Source organism: Cyanistes caeruleus, chromosome 27 (assembly GCF_971803275.1).
Source record: "Cyanistes caeruleus chromosome 27, bCyaCae1.hap1.1, whole genome shotgun sequence".
NCBI classification, from domain to species: Eukaryota; Metazoa; Chordata; class Aves; order Passeriformes; family Paridae; genus Cyanistes; species Cyanistes caeruleus.
The window spans coordinates 697,034-707,129 of NC_141727.1; the positions used below are offsets into that span (position 1 = coordinate 697,034).

The following is a 10,096-nucleotide window of genomic DNA, read 5'->3' on the forward strand; positions in this document are numbered from 1 at the left end:
CCCTGCTGTGAGGACAATCACAACAGGCAGATGCATCCCAAGGATTTGCAGTTTCCTGATCCCCACCTTTCTCCTCATCCTAGGGATGTTCAACCTCGAGACCTTCCCAGCACCACTCCCATAAATCCTGTGGGAATGAAGCAGCTCCCAAACCCTCCGGGCTCCACAGGAAATCTCTTCCTTCAGATGTACTGAACCTTTCCCTCCTGGAATCACCTCATTCCTCCCCCATTCCCTGCTTGCTCCTTATCCTGCTGGATGTTCAGCTCTTCCAGGGATGCACCCACTGGAATAAGAACACCTAAGTCTTTTTTCCTCCTATCAGGTCCTTTCTCCTGTCCCCCCACCCCTAAAAATAGAAAAGAAAGGGATTTATTCTCCTTCTTCCCAAACCCTGATCCTTACAAAGTTGTTTCTTTCTCCTCACCTGCACGAAAATTGTTCCCACAGGTGTTTGAGGGCTTGGAAAAGCAGAAACTTTATCATTTAAGCATTGAAGGATTTCAAATCCCTCAATTATCCCCATTTTGAGTAGATTGAAGGAGCCGAGGAGCAGCAGCTCCGTAACAATCAACACAAAAGCAGTTTCCAAGTGTGTCATTTATGTGGTTTTGTCCATGATCCTGGCAGGGAGATAAATTCCAGAATTTATTCCCTCTAATCCAGGCAGGCAACAATTGATGGTTTTTTAGGAGGGTGAAAATGGCCGTGGGATGTTCCAATGTTTATGGGCTGCTAAATTTGATTTATAGGGAATTATCAGCACTGCCATTGGGAAGGGTCCAGGGAGCTTAATATGATTTGCATTGATGAGATTAATATCAATTAACAGCTGCCAGGTTTGTGGAGCACAGCTGAGGCCTGATTCTGAACAGCTCCAGCTCCCAATTCCCACCAGCTCCATCTCCCAATTCCCACCAGCTCCATCTCCCAATTCCCACTGGATCCAGCTCCCAATTCCCACCAGCTCCATCTCTCAATTCCCACCAGCTCCAGCTCCCAATTCCCACCAGCTCCAGCTCCCGATTCCCACCAGCTCCATCTCCCAATTCCCAGCAGCTCCATCTCCCAATTCCCACCAGCTCCATCTCCCAATTCCCACCAGCTCCAGCTCCCGATTCCCACCGGCTCCAGCTCCTGATTCCCACTGGCTCCATCTCCCAATTCCCACCAGCTCCAGCTCCTGATTCCCACCAGCTCCATCTCCCGATTCCCACTGGCTCCATCTCCCGATTCCCACTGGCTCCAGCTCCCAATTCCCACCAGCTCCAGCTCCTGATTCCCACCAGCTCCATCTCTCAATTCCCACTGGCTCCATCTCCCAATTCCCAGTGGCTCCATCTCCCAATTCCCACCAGCTCCATCTCCCAATTCCCACCAGCTCCATCTCTCAATTCCCACCAGCTCCATCTCCCAATTCCCACTGGCTCCAGCTCCTGATTCCCACCAGCTCCATCTCCCGATTCCCACCAGCTCCATCTCCCAATTCCCACTGGCTCCAGCTCCCAATTCCCACTGGCTCCAGCTCCCAATTCCCACCAGCTCCAGCTCCTGATTCCCACTGGCTCCATCTCCTGATTCCCAGCAACTCCATCTCCCAATTCCCACCAGCTCCATCTCCCAATTCCCAGCAACTCCATCTCCCAATTCCCACTGGCTCCATCTCCCAATTCCCACTGGCTCCAGCTCCCAATTCCCACTGGCTCCATCTCCTGATTCCCAGCAGCTCCATCTCCCAATTCCCGCTGGCTCCAACTCTAGCAGGTGAAGGGGATTTTGCTCTGCAGATGTTTGACCTCAAACCCCACAAATCCTGAGGGGTTTGATTGTTTTTTTCTGGTCCCTGCTCCATAAATCTCATTTCGGCTATGAGACCCTTTAGAGGGGTGTAATTCCAGGGAAGGGCCCAGGATGGACACGGATTTCCTGGGGTGAAGCAGGGGCAGTCTCAGGATGTGTCTGGTCCACTCCGTGCCCAGAGGAAGGGGCAGAAGGAATTTTGTAGCTCCCGATCCTCGTGGTGCTTCAGTGCCCTCTCGTGTCCGGATTTACGGAGGGGCTGAGCCTGGAACGCGTCTCCTCGGTGGATTTGGGAAAGGAAAGAAGCTTTTCCATTGGGACCACCCCCCTTAGCCTGATCCTGAAACTCCTGAAGATATAAAACCCCACAAACATTTTTTAATTTAATTTAATTTAATGCTTTGAACACCAGCTCTGGGCCACGAAGGCTCCCCCATGGCTGGGAGGGAAAGGACTTGGGTGACTCCCAGTGCCAGTCAGGGTGTGGGAGAGAGCGACAGGGCTGGAATTGGTGCCAGGGATGTGCCAGGAGACCCAGCTCCCCTGGCTCAGTGGGGATACCCAGGATCTGGGGCATTAGTAGGTGATTGAAGGTTTTGCTGTTGCTTCTTTTTCCTTCAAGACCTCTTGGCTCAGTGGGAAAATTCATCCCAGTTCTGTTCCATGGTACCAAATGTCACCCACCCTGCAAGCCCTGCCTCTGTCCCCGAGTCAGGGGATGGAGGGGACAGGGAGGGGCTGTCCCCACTCTCCAGGCAACACAACCCACCCCGAGCCCAGCACACATGGATGGGACGTGAGCCTCTGGGAGGCTCCAGAGTGGTAACTCAAAATTTTATCGTGTGCCTTGTGTGAGAGCTCTGTCCCAGCATGGACCAGCTGCAGCTGGGATGGACTGGGATGGACTGGGATGGACTGGGATAGACTGGGGTGGACTGGGATGGACTGGCATAGACTGGGATAGACTGGGATGGACTGGGATAGACTGGGATGGACTGGGATGGACAGGGATGGACTGGGATAGACTGGGATAGACTGGGGTGGACTGGGATGGACTGGGATGGACTGGGATGGACTGGGATGGACAGGGATAGACTGGGGTGGACTGGGATAGGCAAGGGCTCGTGGTTGGATGGAGATTGTGCAGCAGCCAGGCTGGGGATGGATGAAAAGCAGGGAATTTCCTTCCCAAATGAGGAGCACACCTGTCCAGGTGAGGGGAGTGACGTGCTCTAGCTTGGAATCTGCACCACAACACAGAGAGAATGGAATGGGCTGGGAGAGCCTGAAACCCACCCAGTGCCACTCCTGCCATGGCAGGGACACCTCCCACTGTCCCAGGCTGCTCCAGCCCCAATGTCCAGCCTGGCCTTGGGCACTGCCAGGGATCCAGGGGCAGCCCCAGCTGCTCTGGGAATTCCATCCCAGCCCTTCCCCACCCTTCCAGCCAGGAATTCCTTCCCAATATCCCACCCATCCCTGCTCTCTGGCACTTGGAGCCATCCTCTGTGTCCTGTCCCTCCATCCCTTGTCCAAAGCTCCTCTCCAGGTTTCAGCTCAAGCTGTGGAGCCCTGAAATGTCAGTGGGCACCACAAAGGCTCTCGTCCCACTGGAGGGGACACTGTCCCTGGAGGTGTCACCTCTCCAGAAGACAAAACCAGGGCTTTGTCCATGGATTCATGGAGTTGTCCTGGAAGCAATGGGATGATGGCTGGCCAAGGTCTCAGTGTGGAATGTCCCTCCCACACAAACTTCTCCGCTGGTCCAGAGCCATCTCCAGCCCATTATCCCCCAAAACCTCCTTCTAATGCTCTCCTGGAGCCGCTGGATCCTGGGAAGGATCAACTCATGGAGGGACATCCGAGGCTTGCACACATCCAGCTGCTCCAGGAAACAAAGCCTGACATGGAATCAGCAGAGCCCAGGCCGTGCTGGTTCCGTGCTGCCCCTCAATCCTCCCTCTGGAGCACAGCTTCGTTTGGAATCTCTGCAGCCGCCCTTGCCCAGGGCTCCAGGCCCTTCCTTGGCAGGATCAGGGCATCCTCAAACAGCCACAGTCCTGCTGCTTTCCTCCTGCACCACCTGGGACAGGATGGACACCAGGAGTGTGTGTGTGGAATATCCCTTCCATCACCAAGGTATGGAGTGGCCACGGGCACGGACCTCATAAAGGGAGATTTAAATGAAAAATATGCACGGGATGCTCCTGGTTTTCCATCCAGAGGGAAAATTCCCTGGTCCCTGCAGCCAGCCAGGAACAAACACCTTCCCAGGGAAGCACTGAGCTTCACCTACACCAGTTAACAGGGTCTGCTTAATTGGGTTTCAGACTAATGATAGAGAAGAAGGTTGAGTAATCACCTTTAACCACCACAGAAATGATCCTTTATTCAGCATCCTCTGGGTTTATCCTGAGCTGGCACCTGCTGGATGCTGGGAAAGCTCCTCATTTCCAGAGGAATTCCAGCAAAGCTGTTCATTGCTGGGGTCTCCACGTCTTGGAAAACGTCTCAGGAGGGGGCTGAAAGCAGCACCTGAGAAAGGGGAGAGGATGGAGCCTGGTGTTCCTGGCAGCTCCTGGGGCTGCAGGGAGGGCAAACGGGCAGGAGGCTTTATCCAACCTGCCTGATGACCCCTGGAAGTGGAGTGGAGCAAGGAAGAGCTGCAGGCAAAGGCAGCAACTGCACAGACACCCCTGCTGAGCCCTGGGAATTCTCCCAGAGGTGTTTTCCTGCTGGGAAAACGGAGCTGTGGTTCTTTGGGAACCTTTGCCCCAGGCAGGGAAATCTGCTGGGAGCAGCACTTTGGGATGGAGCAGTTCCCACTCCAGCAGGAGCAGGAAAACTGGGGAGAGAGGGAAAAAAGCAACTTCCTGAAGGTCATTCAGCCAAGCAGGGATGGGAGGAGGACCCGATCTCCTGGGAGTCCCCAAGCCCAGGGACTTTCCATGGGCTCAGGTAAGACAACAGGAATGACAACAGAGCTGGAAAAGCAATAAAGCTCTAATTCTCAAAATCCCTACCTGATTTCCCTGGAATCCCCATCCCTTCTGTATGGCTGGGACCTGCCTGGAGAGAGAGAAATCAGGCTCAGCTCAAGCCTTGTCCTTGCCCATCTGGTTTCCAGTTTATTTTGCTTTGGAAGCATTGCTTCCATTTCAGTAAAAGCAAGAAATCCACAAGGAGAAGCTTCTCCAGTTCAGACTTTTTTCTTACCTACAAGTGGGAAAAGCAGCTCTGGATCCTGGAAAATGTTTTTCCTATGGGAAAGGGAAGCAGTGCCCAGCACAGCCCTCTCTGAAGGAAGCAGGAAAATCATCTCAGTGACTGAAGTTGTGGTGAAGCCACTGCAGGGGAGCGTGACTGACACTCTTCCTGCCCATCCTGAGGCCTTCACTGGATAGACAGGGATAAGCCAGGACACAGACTACCCCAAAATCCTGGAAAATTCCCCAAAACCATGGGAAAACATGCTGGGATGGGAGACAGCCAGTACAGCTGCAGTGAGGGTGTGATGGCAGCCTGGGGATGGACTCAGCTGGTGAGGAATTCCCGTGCAGGAGTGAGCCCTGAGCATCTCTGAGTGCCCTGTGGCAGCACCCAGAAATTCCAGCCCTTCCCGGGATTTCACTGAGGGTTTCGAGCGGCTCAAATCGCCCCGGGACAGGGTTTTCTTGCGTTTTTTGAGGTGTCAGCCCTTCTGAAGGGTTTTAGTGGTGGTTCAAGGCCGCTGTGGGAGCGTCCAGGTGCGGCTCCAGAGCAGGAGAATTTGGGAACACCGCCCTAAACTCTCATTTCTTGCCCTAAACTCTCATTCCTTGCCCTAAACTCTCATTCCTTGCCCTAAACTCTCATTCCTCGCCCTAAACTCTCATTCCTTGCAGGGCATGGGCAGACCCCGCCAGGACTGAGCAATTTAAGGGGAATTTGGGGGATTTCGGGGATAGGAATTACACGGGAATTTGGGGGATTTCGGGGATAGAAATTTAACGGGAATTTGGGGGATTTCGAGGATAGGAATTACACGGGAATTTGGGGGATTTCGGGGATAGGAATTTACTGGGAATTTGGGGGATTTCGGGGATGGGAATTACACGGGAATTTGGGGGATTTCGGGGATGGGAATTACACGGGAATTTGGGGGATTTCGGGGATGGGAATTTAACGGGAATTTGGGGGATTTCGGGGATAGGAATTACACGGGAATTTGGGGGATTTCGGGGATAGGAATTACACGGGAATTTGGGGGATTTCGGGGATGGGAATTTAACGGGAATTTGGGGGATTTGGGGATTTTGCACCGAAACCGCGGTCCTACAGCGCCCCCTGGCGGCCGCTCCGCAGAACGGCCGCGACCCCCGGGACCCCAGAGACCCAAACACATCAGTGTCACACACACACACATCAGTGTCACACACACACACCAGTGTCACACACACATCAGTGTCACACACACACATCAGTGTCACACACACATCAGTGTCATACACACACATCAGTGTCACACACACACACACACATCAGTGTCACACACACACACATCAGTGTCACACACACACATCAGTGTCACACACACACACATCAGTGTCACACACACACACCAGTGTCACACACACATCAGTGTCACACACACACATCAGTGTCACACACACATCAGTGTCACACACACACACCAGTGTCACACACACACATCAGTGTCACACACACACACCAGTGTCACACACACATCAGTGTCACACACACACATCAGTGTCACACACACATCAGTGTCACACACACACACCAGTGTCACACACACACATCAGTGTCACACACACACATCAGTGTCACACACACACACATCAGTGTCACACACACACATCAGTGTCACACACAGACATCAGTGTCACACACACATCAGTGTCACACACACACACCGGTGACACACACACACATCAGTGTCACACTCACACCGGTGACACACACACACATCAGTGTCACACACACATCAGTGTCACACACAGACATCAGTGTCACACACACATCAGTGTCACACACAGACATCAGTGTCACACACACATCAGTGTCACACACACACATCAGTGTCACACACACATCAGTGTCACACACACACCTGTGACACACACACACATCAGTGTCACACACACACATCACTGTCACTCACACATCAGTGTCACACACACATCAGTGTCACACACACACATCAGTGTCACACACATCAGTGTCACACACACACATCAGTGTCACACACACATCAGTGTCACGCACACATCAGTGTCACACACACACATCAGTGTCACACACACACATCAGTGTCACACACATCAGTGTCACACACACACATCAGTGTCACACACACATCAGTGTCACACACACACATCAGTGTCACACACATCAGTGTCACACACACACATCAGTGTCACACACACATCAGTGTCACACACAGACATCAGTGTCACACACACATCAGTGTCACACACACACATCAGTGTCACACACACATCAGTGTCACACACATCAGTGACACACACATCAGTGTCACACACACACATCAGTGTCACACACACACATCAGTGTCACACACACATCAGTGTCACACACACACATCAGTGTCACACACATCAGTGTCACACACACACATCAGTGTCACACACACATCAGTGTCACACACACACATCAGTGTCACACACACACACATCAGTGTCACACACATCAGTGTCACACACACACACATCAGTGTCACACACACACACATCAGTGTCACACACACACATCAGTGTCACACACACACACATCAGTGTCACACACACATCAGTGTCACACACATCAGTGTCACACACACATCAGTGTCACACACACATCAGTGTCACACACACACATCAGTGTCACACACATCAGTGTCACACACACATCAGTGTCACACACACACATCAGTGTCACACACACATCAGTGTCACACACATCAGTGTCACACACACACATCAGTGTCACGCACACATCAGTGTCACACACACACATCAGTGTCACACACACATCAGTGTCACACACACATCAGTGTCACACACACACATCAGTGTCACACACACATCAGTGTCACACACACACATCAGTGTCACACACACATCAGTGTCACACACACACATCAGTGTCACACACACACACACCAGTGTCACACACACATCAGTGTCACACACATCAGTGTCACACACACACACATCAGTGTCACACACACACATCAGTGTCACACACACATCAGTGTCACACACACACACATCAGTGTCACACACAGACATCAGTGTCACACACACATCAGTGTCACACACACACACATCAGTGTTACACACACACCTGTGACACACACACACATCAGTGTCACACACACACACCAGTGTCACACACACATCAGTGTCACACACACATCAGTGTCACACACACACACATCAGTGTCACACACAGACATCAGTGTCACACACACATCAGTGTCACACACACACATCAGTGTCACACACACATCAGTGTCACACACACACACATCACTGTCACACACACATCAGTGTCACACACACACATCAGTGTCACACACACATCAGTGTCACACACACATCAGTGTCACACACACACACATCAGTGTCACGCACACACATCAGTGTCACACACAGACATCAGTGTCACACGCACACACATCAGTGTCACGCACACACATCAGTGTCACACACACACATCAGTGTCACACACACACCGGTGACACACACACATCAGTGTCACACACACATCAGTGTCACACACACACATCAGTGTCACACACACATCAGTGTCACACACACACACATCAGTGTCACACACACACATCAGTGTCACACACACATCAGTGTCACACACACATCAGTGTCACACACACACACATCAGTGTCACACACACACATCAGTGTCACACACACACACATCAGTGTCACACACACACACATCAGTGTCACACACACACATCAGTGTCACACACACATCAGTGTCACACACACACATCAGTGTCACACACACACATCAGTGTCACACACACACCGGTGACACACACACATCAGTGTCACACACACACATCAGTGTCACACACACACATCAGTGTCACACACACATCAGTGTCACACACACACACATCAGTGTCACACACACACATCAGTGTCACACACACATCAGTGTCACACACATCAGTGTCACACACACATCAGTGTCACACACACACATCAGTGTCACACACACATCAGTGTCACACACACATCAGTGTCACACACACACATCAGTGTCACACACATCAGTGTCACACACACACATCAGTGTCACACACACATCAGTGTCACACACACACACCAGTGTCACACACACATCAGTGTCACACACACACATCAGTGTCACACACACACCGGTGACACACACACATCAGTGTCACACACACATCAGTGTCACACACACACATCAGTGTCACACACACACACATCAGTGTCACACACAGACATCAGTGTCACACACACATCAGTGTCACACACACACATCAGTGTCACACACACATCAGTGTCACACACACACACATCAGTGTCACACACACACATCAGTGTCACACACACATCAGTGTCACACACACACACATCAGTGTCACGCACACACATCAGTGTCACACACACATCAGTGTCACACACACACACATCAGTGTCACGCACACACATCAGTGTCACACACAGACATCAGTGTCACACACACACATCAGTGTCACACACACACCGGTGACACACACACATCAGTGTCACACACACACACATCAGTGTCACGCACACACATCAGTGTCACACACACATCAGTGTCACACACACACACATCAGTGTCACGCACACACATCAGTGTCACACACAGACATCAGTGTCACACACACACATCAGTGTCACACACACACATCAGTGTCACACACACATCAGTGTCACACACACACACATCAGTGTCACACACAGACATCAGTGTCACACACACACATCAGTGTCACACACACACATCAGTGTCACACACACATCAGTGTCACACACACACACATCAGTGTCACACACACACATCACTGTCACACACACACATCAGTGTCACACACACATCAGTGTCACACACACACATCAGTGTCACACACACACACACCAGTGTCACACACACATCAGTGTCACACACATCAGTGTCACACACACATCAGTGTCACACACACACACATCAGTGTCACACACACACATCAGTGTCACACACACATCAGTGTCACACACACACACATCAG

General features: G+C 51.6%; 1 long non-coding RNA gene across 1 annotated transcript; it reads right to left on the bottom strand.

The window, feature by feature from the left end:
• Positions 1 to 4,158: 4,158 nt before the first annotated feature.
• Positions 4,159 to 5,097, bottom strand: LOC111940092 (uncharacterized). The gene is made up of 3 exons (XR_002869420.2): positions 5,017 to 5,097; positions 4,824 to 4,869; positions 4,159 to 4,335 (listed from the first exon to the last, which is right to left on the bottom strand). It is a non-coding gene; the product is annotated as an uncharacterized LOC111940092 (long non-coding RNA).
• Positions 5,098 to 10,096: the final 4,999 nt, after the last annotated feature.